The sequence below is a fragment of the Larus michahellis genome, chromosome 20, assembly GCF_964199755.1.
Source record: "Larus michahellis chromosome 20, bLarMic1.1, whole genome shotgun sequence".
Lineage (NCBI taxonomy): Eukaryota > Metazoa > Chordata > Aves > Charadriiformes > Laridae > Larus > Larus michahellis.
Window position 1 is genome coordinate 4,499,441 of NC_133915.1, and position 17,177 is coordinate 4,516,617.

Consider the following 17,177-nt stretch of genomic DNA (forward strand, 5'->3'; position numbering starts at 1 on the left):
GTTGGTAAACATCAGGTGTTTACATACCATCACAGAATTACAGAATGGTTCGAGTTGAAAGGGACCTTAAAGATCATGTAGTTCCAACAATGCAATACAAAGTAAGAAATAAATTTACAATGAAGCAATTAATAGACAGGGATAGAAAAAAGCTCAAAGTATACAGTTTAGTGACTGAGAGTCTGAACAATTTTTTTGCAGCTGGGCTGTTCACTCCAACTACTTCAACATACAATATCATCTTTCTACTAATTAACAAAACCGTATGATGATTTCTGAGTTCTCATTGTAATCAGATTCTGATAACTGAAGACTTTACTGATATGCATGGTTTTTCCCCTTTTTTTAAATCTAAGCACACTCAGGCAAGCAGCTAAAACAGAAAGAAAAAGACAACTTGCAGCAGTACATCTTCGCAGATGTCTGCAATAATTTATGGTCTCAATCTTACTTCCCTAGGTGTCAAACAGCATCTACTCCCACCTGAAAAGAATTATCATTCTTACCATTAACATGGTTAAGCTGATTAGCATATACAGCACCCTTTCTGGCTGATGATTCACAAAGAAGCACAGATGTTGCCTTTAGAGGGAATACGTTTCACATACCTCTGCAGTTCAAGAGAAGGGATTTCCTGTGGCTAAAAAAGGCAGTTGTAAATGGCTACTGCCAGAATAGAGAGACAAGAGGAAAACTTATGAACTCCCAGAGCTTAAAAGCTTTACTATTTTTCCATAGTCAGTATTACTTCCCAAAATATGCCTCCAAGCTTATTACAATGCAACTTCACATTCAGGTGCTGCATACAGAAGCTTGGGCAAAACACTCTATTAGTTCTGCTCGTTACTCTCTGCCAGGTACTTTTGGGAAGTTTCACCCCACTGAAAACGTTTCAAAAATCAGTAACAGCCATACTGGTATGTTACCGGGCTTGATACATTTGCTCCTATGTATTTCAAATGCTTGCCAAACTCTCTTCTCAACATTGACCATTTGCAGCTCCTGTTAAACCTAAGAGTGACCCTGTGAACAGAAATACAGTTGCAAGTTGCAACCAATCTAAAATATGGTGCACTTTCTCAAAGAAAGATCCTATGGTGATGGCTTAGTCTCTGGGTGTTTTCCCCCCCTCTCCTGTTTTAGGTAAAACATTTTATTATGAGACTTCCTGGCTGCAGTAGTGTCAAAGATGCTGTCTGAACCACTCAAGATGTTTTATTTTCTCCTTGGGAGGTAATTGTTCCATGGACCATGAATAGCCTAGAAGTAACTTCATTTAGAAAACTCTACTTGAAGTACCAAAGAGGCTGCTTGCTTAGCGATTATGTTGTACAGCTCTTTTCGATCTAATCGGTGAATATAGCAAAAAGCACTATAGAGCTTTAAGTATTAGGTATACACTTAGTGCATTCTTTCTTTTGATGCCACAAACCAACTCTTCTCATATACTATTCAATATCTAAGGTTTAATTGCAGCCTACTGTCACACACACTACACACTCCTGTGTCTGAAAATCTGTACCTTTAATGGAACTGCAAAGTGCCAAAATGATCTGCACTACTGAGCAGTATAATAAGTGTTAGGAATGTAAAATAAATCCTCATAAAAATCATCTTTTGCTGTTAAAACTGTATTCCTTAACCGTGCTGCTCTACTTCCATTTAAGTTCTCTTAATCTTTGCATAAGACACGGGCTGGTTTAAAACCAATAGCGCACTTCAACTTCATACTGTGGCTTGCACAAATAATTTCAGTTCAATTGCTCCCATTTTATTTAGAAGGACCATATTTTATTTTATTTTTTCTTCCTGCTGCATTAAAAGTATAGGGAAAAAAGTAATGTTCATGAACACACAGAGCCAAAATATTAAAAAGAAAAAAGGCTCTTGGAAGCTCAGATTCGCTTATAGCATCTTATGCTTCACAGATCAAGGACTTTTTCTTTAAAATTCTTCCATGTTGGAAGATTCCGTCCACAAAAGCTGAAGACACACAACTCTGTCCAATGCCAGTAAGAATTTGGCTACAGAACTGCATTTGCCCTGAACAAATACAAACTAATAAAAGATGCACATCAACTGAAAAAAGTCTAGAGGAAAGTAGCAGTAACAAAAACAGGGAGAGGAAAAAGAGAACTGGTTTTGGTTTTTTTTCCATAGGCTCTAAAGGAGAAGGCTGGTTTCCAACACCAGGAAAAGGGCTGCAAATTAGACAGAAAGTAAAGAGACGATAGTGAAGACAATCCTCTTATCTCCACTGATAAAGAACAGTTGACATCACTAGCATTTTTCCTTTTTTCAGGCACAAGCAGCTTGGTTTCCCCTCCCTCCCAGCAGTAGATTGATCTAAAATTCAAAGAAAGCCCCACAAAATAAGACAAGTCGTTCAGTATTGGCATCTCTCTCTGACTGCTAACTAGGATGTTACATTACTTACTTAACATTCAAAAATGCATATATGCATATAAGGTATGCATATACAAAACAGTCTCACTACCAAAAAAGAATTAAGTCATCCCATACAGTTTGAATGACCTACAAGAAACCTTTTCCATAACATGTCATCTCTACAAGAAATGAAGTTTTGTGCATGATGATGCAGGTTTCTAATGAAAGATAAAGCATCCAATCATGACAAAAACTGCAGGGCAATCTGATGCTTAGTCTTCTCAGAATGCCTTGAAAAACACTCAGTCTTAACAAATAATCACAGCATAACTTATCCTGTACTACCTGCACATGTGGATGCAACATATATTAGTGAATCTGAAAGCAACTAAAGAAATCAATTTCATTTTTACCACTGAATATATATGAAAACAAAAACAAGTTATTTGACCTGATCAGCATCTTGAAAGTAGACCCCTAGCACAGGCTGCAGTAGAAATCTGAGTTCTAGCATCTCAGTCAGTCCCACACTCACTGGACACATGCAAGATGACACAAAAATGGCACAGTAGGGATAGCGTCTGTTGTAAATACGGAATTTTTCTTCATATTGAAGAAAACCAAAGCATGTTTATAAGAAGTCATTTCCCTTGAGAATTCACATTTTGATGAAAAACTGGTTCTTAAGAAAATACACGCTGATAAAACATTTTCAGTCAACATGCATACACCTACAGGTACATGCAATATGCACTCCACATCAGCCTTCATCAGTACTTCTAGCGCCAAGTAATAACGATTTTTTTTTTTTTCTTTTCTTTCCCTGATTCTTACAGCCTCCTCCTTTCAGAAACAGCTCTGGGACTACACAGTTGAATCCCCCGAAGACTTACGACTGTATGTATTCTGTTGCTTTCACAACTCATAATTCATTTTTGGAGACATAATTGAGAATATCTATCAAAACCTACAAGCATTTGCTGACCTGAGAAAAAAAATGTCTTCCTGGGACTCTGAAGTAATACACTGCTCTAAGGCTTCAGGCACTGCTATAAGCTTTCTTGTTTCTGGGTCAAAAAAATCATAAAGTTCAAACTATATATAATGAAAACCATAAGCCAGTTATACGGTTTATTAGTTATAAGAAATCACACTTGAAATCAGGGCTCCATCGGGAATGTACAATCAAATTATATGACAGCCAAAGGTAGGAGAAAAAAAATTAATATATTTGTACAGGTGTTTTAAACAGGTGCCAGCTTCGCTGGGGGAGAGGGAAGGGTGGTGGTTACACTTGCGTCCTGGCAGCTTTGTAAACCATGTCTGCAGGACAGCAACCCAAACTGTGCAGGTTCTGCTTCTAGGGAATAACTACAGAAATGGAAACTCAATTTTGTTCACCAGCCCAACAAATCTCAGCAAACTTTAGGTAGCCTAAGTCAATCACATATTGGAGTACTACGTCTGGGTACTAAAGGAGCATGTCAGATTTTTTTTCCCCTAGTAAAATGACAACTCAAAGTGATAGCTGCTCTCTACGGAGAAGTTTTTCAATTCCCCATTTCTATATTTAGAAAAAACACTTTAAATGACTTTAGATTTTGAAGGAAAAGGTGTCGGTGTGCTATCCCAGGCATCATATCATATATTCCCCCTAACTCCCAATTAGTTCCTCTAAAAAGCAGTTCAGACTCTATTTACCTTTTGCAAAAAGAATTAATTCATACCATGTGTTAAAAACAAGTCATTTAACTTTCACTGACTTTACCCAAAACACTCCTTGCTCACTGACCTTCCTAGTTTTTTTTTAAAAAGGAATTTAGACATTGCCTCAATTAGTACTACCCCATTAACAAGCCTACATGCAAGCAGAGAAGACACTTAGATAATGTAGTTCTCACTCAAATCAAGGCAAGGAGCCTAAAAAGAAAATCTCACTCTAAACCCCTTTGTTCCTTAGTTCTTCACTTTTGAAAAGGATAATAGAACTTCCCTAACTCACAGGGGTGTTGTCAGAGTAAGTACATTAAAGATTAAGAGTTGCCCAGATAGCGTAGTAATGGAGGACAATACCTAAGATAGTACTTAATTTATTCAAAGCCCACAAAAAGTGCACAGCTTCAGAAATCCTGCAATATGCATCTGAAATGCTAAAGTATTCTTAAATCATTCTAAATATATATTACCAAGAAAGAAGGAGTTTGTGGCCAAGTGTAAAACAGCTTTGTTCTTAAGAGAAAAAAATGGCACTTTTATCATCCCTCCGTTTTTTATTCTCCCACTTTTATCCCTGTGTTCATTTCCACTTTACATTGTCGTAGAAGTCAACAGTGTAACTCAAAGCTTTGTGAATATATGTTTGTTCAGTAAACAAGTTAAATGTGTTTGCATAACTCTTACTAAAATAAGATTCAGCCTTTACTGAATGGCTACACATTGCCCATTTCTCTCTGCAGATATATATCAAAAATAGTGAGGGTAAAATAAACACATAGACCACAAAAACTTTCCAACTATCTATCTTATCGCATAGAAGAGAGCAAGCCAAATTGTGCCAGGGAATGTGAGGAGAATGGTAAAGCAAAGAATCACTCAAACGGTCCGATATATTTTCATGACAACTTTGCATGTACTAAATACAAGGACATCAAGAATTATGATGTGACTGTTTCAAGACTAAGAAATACATCAGAAAAAATTTTAGACACCCATACTCTACTATTGATTTAAATGGAACTGGTTATGAAATAAGATATTGAATAATAAAAGCATACGCAAAAGTGTTGGGCCGTGGCCTAATTTTGCTTCCATTGAAAGAGTTAATCAAAGAATCCCATGTTTTACTTTGGTTTTCAGTTTCTTAGAGGATTACATTTTGATACTTTTTGCTTTGCACAAAAGTTTGCAGAATTACAAAAAACCCTATCCAAAACCCACATCTTCTAGCACATTCAATCAGGCATTCAGTGACTAAAAACAAATCACCTCCACCCCTTGTAGCCGTGACACATGTACCTAGACAGCAAAGCAAGTGTACCAACAGAATCTGAAACAACTGTTGCACACATGCATACATTTACTGCATTAATGATGGCTGACATTAGTGCCATCCCAAATATCTAATTGCCAAAACTCAATCCAAAGTTTCAAGGCTGGCACTCGCTCTGGCTTTCATTTAGAGATTTGGCTCAAGTGAAGGTTGCTCCTGTTTTAGCAAGGCACGAATAGTTTTCTGACAGCTTGTGTATAAATATTCCTAGCTTAAAGGCAGCTCTTTGAAGTTCATAATCTCTTCTCTCTTTCTTACTGTTTTTCAAGAAAAGAACACGTGTGTAAATGCTTTATCATGGTGACTGTGTCTTGGCATTGTCTTTGATACTGACTTGGTTTGTGTTGTAAAGATAATAAAAATTCTAGCTGCTGGGAACCTGAACAAGTCCCCACATGCTTTTTTTACTTCTCTGCTGTTTATACCATCAGCTTTTTGCAAAGTGTTTACACAGAGGCATTATTAGCGGCACAGTTTCTGTTAACATTGCAGCAAGGGGTATTTCTCCCCTAGCATTCCCATGGAGAAATGCTTTGCAGTCCAAAAGTAAAAGTAGCAGTGCTCTTCTTTCACTTTGCCACCCTCATTTAAATCAGTAATGCTGTTTTATTGTGCAAATGGGCTTAATGTTCTTGATGGGCCTACTTGCCAAAGTAGGGCACACGCCTGGAAGAGTGAAACCTCCATCTCTTACATTCCAGTCACCATGACTGTGTCAGAAGGTTGGGATACTTGTACAGGGAAAGTCATGCTTATACTTAGTCTCATTTACTGCATTTGCACTGTACTTAATGGAATTATAGACCTAATTATACACTATGTCAAAAATAACTGTAGCTAAGCAGAACTACCTCTGCTCCCACTCATTTTTCCCTGTGTGTAAGGGATAAGCACACAAGAAGTCTGCATAAATGCAAATTAAGAGCTTATTTATTCAAAATGATAAATTACAGTAATAATTAATAACAGACCAGTTTTAATAATAATTATGATTATTGCTGCTAAGCAAATAGCATTCCAAGCACATATGGTGAAAAACACTGTACATCAACATAAGATACACTTGTCACAACCTATTAAAACCACGTCATGACAATTCTTACTGGACCACAAACCAAACAAAAACTTCTTTCCAAAGAATTCAGTGGTTCTAAGATCTCGCCCAATATTCAAAGAGTTTCTGCCTACAGCTGCCTGCTTTAAGCATCAACAAAAGAATGACACAAACTTACCTTTACACAAACCCAAAACCAGAGCCTTAAAAAGTTTGGGCGTCCACTTATTTTTTCCCCTTGTAAAGGGGAAGATGACATTTCACCGGTTTTACCCTTGCACTTACTGCACGTATCATGCTGTTTAAGTATATAAATTTTGTTGATAGATTGTTACTTCAATTAGTTGACTGGCTGATTTTCTATAATTACAATAGTTTGTCGCTAGGTTGTTTTCTCTAATTTGTCACCACAATTATATAAATTAAATTGATTTACAGAAGCGTGTTTATATAACTTACCTTCAATGAAGAATTTGCAAACGAAGCTCTCAGTAGGCTCTTCAGATCTTTGACCGCACCGTACATTTTCTATTGAAAAGCATCCCGTCTCAGTCTGTGGGAGACAGACAGAAAAACACTGAGGACAACCTAAGGCAAATACTGCTTATGCAAAGCTGTTCTTTCTTCAATGCCTGGCATTTTGCCTAGCCTGTATTTTGGGACACATGGCATCTCCTTAAAAAAAAGTAAAGCAAGAGAAATTACCAGTTTTGTCTATGGCTAAGGGAAGGCATGGAGGTGAAGACATTTATGTTTTATTTTCAGTTCTGCCACCAACTTGTCATGAGCCCCTGGGGGACTCATTTAGCCTTTTGGCATCTCAGTTAACTCAAGTGCAACATAATTAATTCAAATGTCTAATTACACATTCACTTTCATCAGGGGACCACAAAATGACTCCCAAATTATTATTATTATCAATAGTTCCAAATACCAGAGGTCACCGCAATGCTGTGAATCTGCTCAAGGCCATCATTTTTAAAATGCTTCACTATATAGATAATCTAAAACATAAGGCACATTGGCTCAGCTGCTAAAATACAAATGCCACCCAGAGCCCAGTCCTCTCCTGTGATGCACCTTCTGTCAACGCCTACTGCAGGACAAAATGAGCATGAATTGTTACTACAGTCAAAGTACTGCATCCTGCACCGACTCCGCTCTAATAAAAATGAGCGGACTAGAGACAACTCAGGAGAATCAAGATCTCAGGGCCAGCACTGAAATGCATCTAGATGCGATAACTGCTTACTTAAAAGCTAAACCAAAGATTTGTCTCACATCCAAACCCTTAGAATATAACCCCAAAAGTATAAGAGAACACCTTAGGATTGCCATGATTTTCCCCCATAATGCTCAGTTTCCCTATTTTCATATCATGCAACATAATATCACATATTATATTATTATTAAAATAATGGAAACTTATTCATATTAAGACTTCGAAAAATTCTTTAGGTTCACAGAAAATAGCATTCTATTCTTCACAAACAGATTTGTCAGGCAGCCATGAGCTAAGTGCTTAGAAATCCTAAGTAAACAAAAAGAAACAAAAACAAACCCAGTTTCTTTCAAGCCTGATTAGTACCATACAAAAAAATGTGACCCAGAGTAATTAGAATTGAGAATGGCTTTCTGTCAAACATAAGGTCAATCCTATAACCTGTAGCATTAATAAGCCTGCATAGGCCTTTTTGCTGAAAAAAACGTCAAAAGAAAATGAAAAAGGATTTGCATAGAACTTTCTTAAAAAAGGATGCTGTTCTCATTCACAGCTGCATAACTCAGGAGTCCTTCACTTCAGCAAGACTGAACTCAGACACACACAGTTATGTGGGCAAAAGTAACATGAAATACAGAACTGTGTGCCTTAAAACCTCAACCTTTAGCTCAACTCGTTCTGCCTTTTGTCTCATCAGGTTACTTAATAGTTTATACTTAACAGTATAAACAAATATTTAAGTGATTTGATTGATATCTTAAAACTGAAATATCACCTAAGGAATGGAGTCATCAGAAAGACCCACATAACCTCCAAGATGTGAATTCAATTTTATTATGCTCAGCATGTATTACCTACCTAGAATAGCTCACTAATTGTCATGTTGCCCACTCGCATGTCGTTTGGATGCCTGCCCCAAGGCATAGGTGCTGAGCAGGAAGATTTTCACTTGCAGCATGTGGAATAACGCAGTGACTGTTGGCTCATTAGCAATCAGTCACATCTCCGCAACACCACAGCCCATGTGCCACTGCCACACGCTGCTTTACATTTTGGTGCATCCTTTTGCCTTGGATATCAGAAAGGCTGAAACAAGTGTTTGCATTAATCACTGGTTTTGCTTTTCAAGCTTCAAGACAAACATGTGGCCAACCAATTGCTGGACTTCCTCTGGCAACCTGCATAACCTCTTGGCTGGATTACATCTTTGCTGCATTTTATTTCTCAGTATGTTATTAAGAATAGTAACAGGAAGCCTGAATTTTCTCCTCCCCACTGTTCTTAAATAGGAAAGCAATATTGTAGGAGTCCGCTCTTGCCCAAACACGCACATTCTTTGTTCTATTTACTTTAATGTAATTTCCCCTGTTTCTACAAGTTATGGCCACTTTTAACTACCCTGCTGGTCTGCATGGGCTGTAATGAGAAAGGGCCAAATACTGTACCAGTAAAATGCCATTTCTTTCAGCTACAGCCTGGCTCAACAAAACACAGTCAGGACTTCTCCTGAGACGCAAACATTTTGCTATTATGAGTATTTAGGTTCTTGGTAGAATAGACAAATAAAATTTTAAAACACTGAGTGCCTTAAGAACCTGCACATCCCAATGAGACTTGTTTAGGAGCTTTTGAAAACTTTATCTTTACCCCTGCAAAGAGTGAAATCTCACAGAGAGATTTGGCACCCCTTTCTTTTTTTTCATCTTTGGATCTATGTCTAGTGTCACAGGCAAAAACTGTCCCAAGCCAGGGAATTTCACTTAATTTACTGCCAATTAGCAAAAACTTTTAATTACTGGCTGTAGTATTGAGAAATAAAGACAACCAAGAACTAAGCCAGCGCCTAGAGAAAACACCTCAGCTTCACTCTCAGCACCTCACCCTTGTTGCCTCCACTTCTGCCTCCTCCTCCTCTCCTCCAGTTTCACCTCGTGTGTCGCCTGCCATATCTCAAACCTCCTTTAGCCGAGCCGCCATGCGCTCTGCCGGTAGCCGAAGCCTCAGGCCTCAGACTGCGGCGCCATTTTGTCTGCTCCTGGGCCCCCTGCGACGGGCCCAGGCCTCCCACACAGGCCACCCCGGCAGCCCCCCGCCCCTACCAAAGCCCCGCTAAATCACACCCCGTACAGAGTACCGAAATCCAATGCTCCGGCCTCGGGCTTCAGGAAATACCGTTTGCAGGTCTCCTCTCTCCTGTTCAGGTGCTGCCACCAACTGTCCCGCCGAGGTCGGAGCAACACCCGGCGAAGGCCCCGCGCGGCGCAGCGGCTCCTCAGCTCCCACAGCCAGAGCGAGAGCAGAAAACAGCGACTCCTCACAGAAAAGAGATTTAGCCTCACCAAATATAAACCAGACAGCCGAATGAAGCGAGAGATGCCTTAGCCACTAGTCCTTACCACAGGGAAGGAGCCTGCCTCCCACACAGCTGCTGTGGGAGCTCCTTTCACAAGCAGTACAACCAGCTCCAGCTGCAAGGCTTCCCAATTTTTAGTGTGGTAACTTAACCCTTTATCCACTTTTCAGGTGAACAAGCCTAATTCACACATTAGATACACAACGCTGTCAGGCATTACATCTAGCAGTGGATGCAAAAGTCTCACTGCAGGTGGTCTGACACACCGAAGCAAGATATACAGCAGAGGTGCTCTCGCCGTGTACTTGTAAAGCTTGTCAAAACATACCAAACATTATTCCTACTCCCCTTCCCAACTCATGAATGCTTTTGGAAAACAGTCAGGGGATCCTTAATTAGGGATTTGTCTTGAGGCACAGCTGCTTCTGAACACTGCACACCGCCTTGAAGCATCCGAATTACTGAGGCAAACATGTTCTGTGTCAGCTTCTGCTGGAGATAACAGCTTTATTACTAAAGCCTATGTTGTATACTCACAGTTTTCTGACAGCTGAGGAAGCCCACTTTGTTCATATTACCAGGAAAATAATACAAAAACAACAGAGGAAGGTGTTTACAAGCCAATACTGGCTCTCTGAGGGGAGGGCAACCAGCAGGCGCTATGGTCTGGCAAAGAGGATGACAGCATGGAAAGTGTTATTCCTGCAGAGTCAGCAAGGGGAATTAAAAAAACAACAACAACAAAAAAACAAACCAAAAACCGTGTCTGTGAGTGGGCCCCTGAAAAAGAGCAGGGTCTTGTGCTTGAAGGGTCCTCTGGGGCAGTGCTGTGGCTGCAGCAGGAATACGGGAGAACAAGACATCACCAAAGGCGAGATTTAACAGAGATTGAAACTGATTTTGGTTAAAAGCACGACCTTTGATCCCTTTCCTTTAAAAAATAAAGCATCCTTGAAGACAGGGCCAGAAATTAATGTGTTTGGCGTATCACTGGCTTTAACTACTACCTGCTATGTGGGAGACGGGCTCCTCTTTTGTGGTCACGGCTCGTGGTCAGGGCTGCTCATGCTTCTGCAAGCCCAGGGCTGTCCACTTCATATTTGGTTGAGCTAAATCTCTTTGCTGTAAGCAGGTATAACTTTTATTATTTGAATTAGGTGGCTGGGCCCCCTGGATATCCTCTTCACTCAGTGAGGCTAGCTCTGTCATTAGGATTTCACAGTAGGTGCTACCTGAGGTGCTCTAATTATCCCCTGTAGAGCCCAGTCCTCTCTCAACTACTGATGGAACCTCAGCAGACCAGCTTCCCGACTCGAGTGTTTATGTTCGGTATTAAACTTAGCCAGGGTGAGTCTCTCTCACACTTTCAAGTTTAAAGGATATTGGAAGAGACGAGCATAACCACAGCTTGGCTACAACACCGATTTGAGCTGCAGTTCCAGGGCAGCTTAAGTGGATCTATTTCATACAGCTAACCTGGCACAAAACTAACCCAACCAAAAAAAAGTAATTAGCTTTCTGCTAAGCTTACTGACCTACGACAGCTCTACACAGGGTCAGAGAAGCACCGGAGCTGGCACAAGCAAGGGTAGGGGACTGCAGCACCCAGCAATTAGATTAGCACAACATTAAAGGAGAGGCAGACCACTAGAGACAGCTGCAGGCTTGAAGTAATGATAAAAGTTTATGATACCATACCCACCCTGGAAGAACTCCAGGATTCCCTCTCGGGGACTATATATTCTTTATAATGAAGCTCTTCAGGGCAGGGAACACGTCTGTCTGTGAAAAGGAGGGAGCAATAAGAGAAAGCGGAAGAGAGGATGAAATACTGGATGGAGACAGAAGTGATCTGGGTCTAAGTCTGTTTCCAGCTGCGATAATTCAGACACTTCCATTCGCATATTTAGAATGAAAAGGTAAAATTCCTTCTGCTGCCCTCTGTCAAACTGAGGTCCTGAAGTTGTTCAGGACAAGAAGGGTTTTACAGTGCCTGCCTCACCTAGACACCATTTTGACTTTGGTAAAAGACATATTAGTGCAATATTAAAGATTTGCAACGAAGACAGAAAGAATACTGGAATATAGCTTAGGGAAAGAAGTGGCTGAATAGAGTTTTGTATACCACAAGAAATCCAATTTGGAGCCTAAAGCAGAGGAGAGAATGATAAAGGTAATATACTTGACAAAGTTTCCCAGAAAGATACACTGGAGAAATCTATCCAGACCATTTATTCCTCTGTGAACAACTGGATAGACTCATTACAGATTCTGCCTTTGTTGCTCTATAGAAATGAAAATGCTAATTGGTTTACTTGAAGTTTAATTGAAAATTAATAGAATTTCACTAGAGATTTGCAGAATAGGACTAGAGTTAAAATGACATTTGATTAAAGTCACACTAAAAATGTACTCAAGGACATTCTGAAGACAGCGGCAATGGCATTCCTTTTTAAAGTGGAAATAAATATTTATCATTAGCAGCAACCATTAACAAAATGCACTATTTTTAAAGGAGTATAGTAACACATAGTGATACTTCAGCAAGCCTCTGCCTTGCTCAACACTCAGGCACCTCAAAGTGAAAAAAAAAAAGAAAAAGAAAAAAGAAAAAAAAAACCTTGCTACTTTCCCCAGTTAACAGCACCTCTTTATCTCTAGTTGTGTCTTCAAGGACATCCCTCTAAGTGATCCTGCATTCCAGCTGTCACTTCTCAAGGAAAGATCCTGCAGTCTGCTGGAGTTCATGAATTATTTTTCTTTATATTTCATTAAAACCCACATATGTGGTCTTTCAGGCGAGACAGGGCTACTCAGCAATTGCTTGGTGCTTATAAACATAAGCAACATTTAAGAAGCGAAGTAATTCAGAGGGAATGTAATCATCAACTTTACAGGCATGGATTCACCATCATATGAGACCATCACGGGACTGGTGCTGTACCATGATACACTTGGCCCTTTTAGGCATCTGGAAGTACATAAGAGGAAACTGAAGCGCTGCCAAATGGGTTTCAGTATAACACAGCTTCTTGCTCTAAAGCTCTGTAAACTTTTCTATTAAAAACCAGATAACAAAAAAAATCCAACCCCAAAACTGAATCAAATCCCATTCTTATTTCTATTTTCTACTAGCTTAATGTAAATGCAAGCCAAGACCCAGTGATGATTTACATAACTCTGAACTACTCAATACTTCCTCAGAACCTGGAAAAAACAAGAGCAAGACCTTGACCTAAAATTGCAATAGTTGTAGCCTACTGCTTTAATTCCACAAATACAACCCCTTTGCCCTTAAAAATGTATACATTATTCATTGTTACAAAAGAGCTTTATGAAGAGTCTAATGACTACTGGACACTGGCTAACATTAGACTTGGATCTTATTTTCTTTTAAGTTCTAAGTTCATCCTTTTACATAGACCAGAATAATCAAGACAACAGAGAAGAGCAACCAGTACAAAAGAGCACCATGGGTTTGGACAAATTGTGTTTAAAACTATACTGGAAGCACCATCCTTTTTTTTTTTTTCTTTCCTTTTCCTTTTTTTTTTCTCTTCTGAAAGAAACATATATTCGAATACATGAACACAGCCACTCCATTTCAGTCAGTTTTCTGTGAAGCCTTGGGAATAGATGCTGGTTGGGTTAACAATTTTGGATGCTTAAAATCTTTAAATAAGTCAGGAGAAAAAAAGCAGATATATCACTGTTAGACAGCAGCAGTGTGGAATAACACAATTACTGGCCAAATACTTTGTTCATTATCATCCTGTAATAACGGCCAGGAAAGATTTGGGTGAGCAGGGGGAGAAAAAACTCCATAGATGGCAGATCCGTCTTCTTCCCATCCCTAACACATTATGCTTGCAGGCACTGTCTTTACCCTTAACAGAGGATATTTAAATCCATAAAACATGCGCGAGCTATACATTTCACAAGGAAGATGAATATGCAAGCTTAAGAATAGAAGCCTAACCAAGATTATACAGGAAATTTCCAGGGCAATCTTGAACAAATCAATGAGAATTTGTCCATGACAGTATTCTCAAACACTAGAAAACAAGAGATGCTCAACTGCAAATTGAGTCCAGTGCCCTTGCTTTCCTCCAAAGAAATGAGGTCAGGCTATAACTCTTCCCTAAGCAGGATTCTTAGAGACTTCTCTTCCCACTGACTTGGATATCTGTCTTCATAAAGATAGAGAAAACTAATAAATATTGAACACTGTCTTGAAGTAACAGCGCAATTGGCCAATGTTCAACAGTGGCATTCTCACAAAAGCATGCTTTAAAGAAGAAAGAAAAAATGTTTGGCCAACTGTAGAAAAATCTGTGCTTGAATATCATCAAATACTGGTATGAAATGAGCGTACAATACCTTTGTGGAAGTTAACTGGATCGACTGAATATTCATTTGATTGACTGAAATTAAATTTCTTTTATCATTACTATGGTAACTGTTTGGATGGCATTTGATATTTACTTGAAACGTTACTATTTCGATACTATCATGAAAAGTGGGTCATCTAACTGCCATCTCCATGAATACATATATGCACACTTACAAATTCTCCACGCCTGACTTAATTGCTTTCCTTTCCAGTCAAAGCTAAATCAGCACTAAAAGAAAATATCTATTGATCTGAACCACAGGGCCATCCGTTCTGAATATTGTCAGTAGTAGGCTCCACAGAAAATAAAGACGTTCTCTTAAATTATTAGCTGCAATGGTATTACTGTAAAATCCCTTGATCAGTTTTCCTAGGAGGTCAAAAGAAGGTAAGAGACTAAAGATCTATTAGAATTTTAAAAGCGTGTTTTAACTATACCATTTCTGTTAATGATAAAACCAGATTTTTCTAAATATTCAGTAGATTTTCTATTCAAGGACCTGATTGAGCACCCACATTTTCAAGAGAACTGGCACCAAGACAAAATATCGAAGGTGTGCCAATTACCTAACAACAGTGTCACTCTCCAGGTCAATAATGACTCGGGCATGGGCTAGAATTTAAACCACAGCAAGAAAATCTCCTATTTATCACCTATATTTTAATATTCAGGAATCATTAGCTCTTACTGCGTACAAGTTGCCAATACTTGTAGTGACAAAAGATTAATTTCAAGTCATAAAAAAGCCAGCCGAAGATTGTTGCACCTCAAGTGTTCACACTGAGTATTAAGTTGTGTCTAATATCCATGCTTCCTGTTTTCCACTCAACTACTGCTTGTGTATAAACTTTATTGCTAATAAAAGGAATTCTAAACAATACGTATACCTTCCTTGCAATGTATAGCAGAAACATACATTGCCAAAGATTTAACATTCATTTCTACTGAGACTCCTTTATTCCATTTCAGCATTACAAAAAGTCAGTAAGGTTCTCTATCAGAATAATAGCCTTGATAAAAATGGGAATCAGGTCTATGAGATCTCTTTTTGCCACAACTAAATTAAACAAGGATGAAGCCAGTGATCTTCGGAACACCAGGGTCAAACAGAAATAATTACATTATATAAGTCTATTTCTTCTTTGAGCACTTTCTCCATCAAGATGAGTTCAATACACAATAGGGCCCTGCATATTTAATAATTTTTGGTCAGGCTACGAATGGAGTAGACATGGCACCTTCTCGCTCTAGCAAATTCTTTTCTGGACGTGCATCCTGGAAAACAAATTTCAGCAATAAAATTCCTGTCTTGTGTCTAAACCACCAAGCATTCTTTTGGCACACAAACACAGCTTGTCTGTTGCGTTCTAATGTAGTACATAGACGTAAGCCCAACTGAAAAACTTAAAACCACAGTTCATTGAAGTCCTAGAGCACGGGAGAAAAACTAAATGACACACAAATAAAGATACCACATACTTGATTATTTTTACAAGGGGATCCCTCATCCCCTAGAGAATTAGAAAATACCAGAATGTGAAATTCGTCTACCATTAAGAATTACATTTAAAGCATAGGAAATATCTGGAAACAAATGTTACTATTTCTTTCATCACTCACCCCCCCCCCGCCCCGGCCTTTCTCCTAATATGTCTCTGCCCAGCAATTTGGCCTTCCAAAAATGACTTCCCAGAGAAAAATGAATCAGAGAGGTGTGATGGTGCTAAAACAATTCTCAAGAGTTCCCAGATGAAAAATGTCTGAGCATAAATCACTGAAAAACTCTGCAAAGTTCAAAATCGGAGAGACTACAAAACAATGGCTGGCTGCATGCTTCTGCTGCGACTCTGCCCTGTAAAGAGGCACCAGAACTGCGCTGAGCGACAGCTGTATAATACGTCTTGACCAGGTTAAAATCCAAGGAGTCCCTCATCATGAATTAAACGACAGCGAGAACAGTCCCAGCATAATCTTCGTCAACAAAGAAAAATCTTTGCCCATTCCCTAAGTAATGCCAACAGTAGCCAACATACCCCGAGCAAAAGAGACAAAGCCCCAGGTAAAACTCCTTTAACATTGTGACTTAAGGAAGTAAAACATTTACAGTTTGTGTCAGGAATCTAAATCCTTGAGCTGTCATGGGAACCCTTAAGTATTCAGCAATAAACAAGGGGAGCAAAAGAATTTCTGAAACATTTTTCATTTATTCCCTGTTATTTCCCTTATTATTTTTGTTTTGTTTTCATACTTCTTTTTCATGCCTGTCTTTCGTCCGGTACATCAAGAAAATGAAGGCCATATAAGTAAACAGTACAGAATCAGTTCTCTATCCCTCAATATAGTTCACAGTATTCGAGCTGCCACCTGAATTTTTACTGCCCTTGCTGAACTTCTCCAGCCTTGCTGGGCTCCCCCCACCTCAAATTATTTTGTTTTGCTTCATGTTACTTCTTTCCCTTAGCTTTTGTTGCAGAACAAACTAATCCTTTCATTTCAAACCCATGTCATTATTAAAGCCTCTTATTTTGTTGCTGTGCTGCATCTGTTCCGGAGCCAGATTTCAACCTTCTACTCAAGTTTTACACCTCACAGTTTAACCTATCAGCTATATTTTGGATATTAAAAAATTGATCTTTGTTTCTTATTTGCAGATAGACTCACATGCATACTTGTCTCTTAACCAGAGGGCAAGGTAGCTACTATGCAACAAAGTTCCA

At 39.0% G+C, this 17,177-nt stretch overlaps 1 protein-coding gene across 14 annotated transcripts in view; it reads right to left on the bottom strand.

Moving 5' to 3' along the window:
• The window catches only part of LRRTM4 (leucine rich repeat transmembrane neuronal 4), a 488,683-nt gene extending 478,476 nt beyond the window's left edge, over positions 1-10,207 (bottom strand). For 7 of the 14 annotated variants that reach the window (XR_012584259.1, XR_012584258.1, XM_074563452.1 and 4 more), the window contains exons 1-2: positions 9,848-10,121; positions 6,951-7,044 (exon numbers count right to left, since the gene is read on the bottom strand). The gene's annotated coding sequence lies outside the window, so the exon portion shown is untranslated. Of the gene's footprint in view, positions 1-6,950; positions 7,045-9,847 lie in introns of all 14 variants that reach the window. The other 7 variants (XM_074563449.1, XM_074563445.1, XM_074563448.1 and 4 more) reach the window with 4 other exon arrangements.
• Between the last annotated feature and the right edge of the window lie 6,970 nt (positions 10,208-17,177).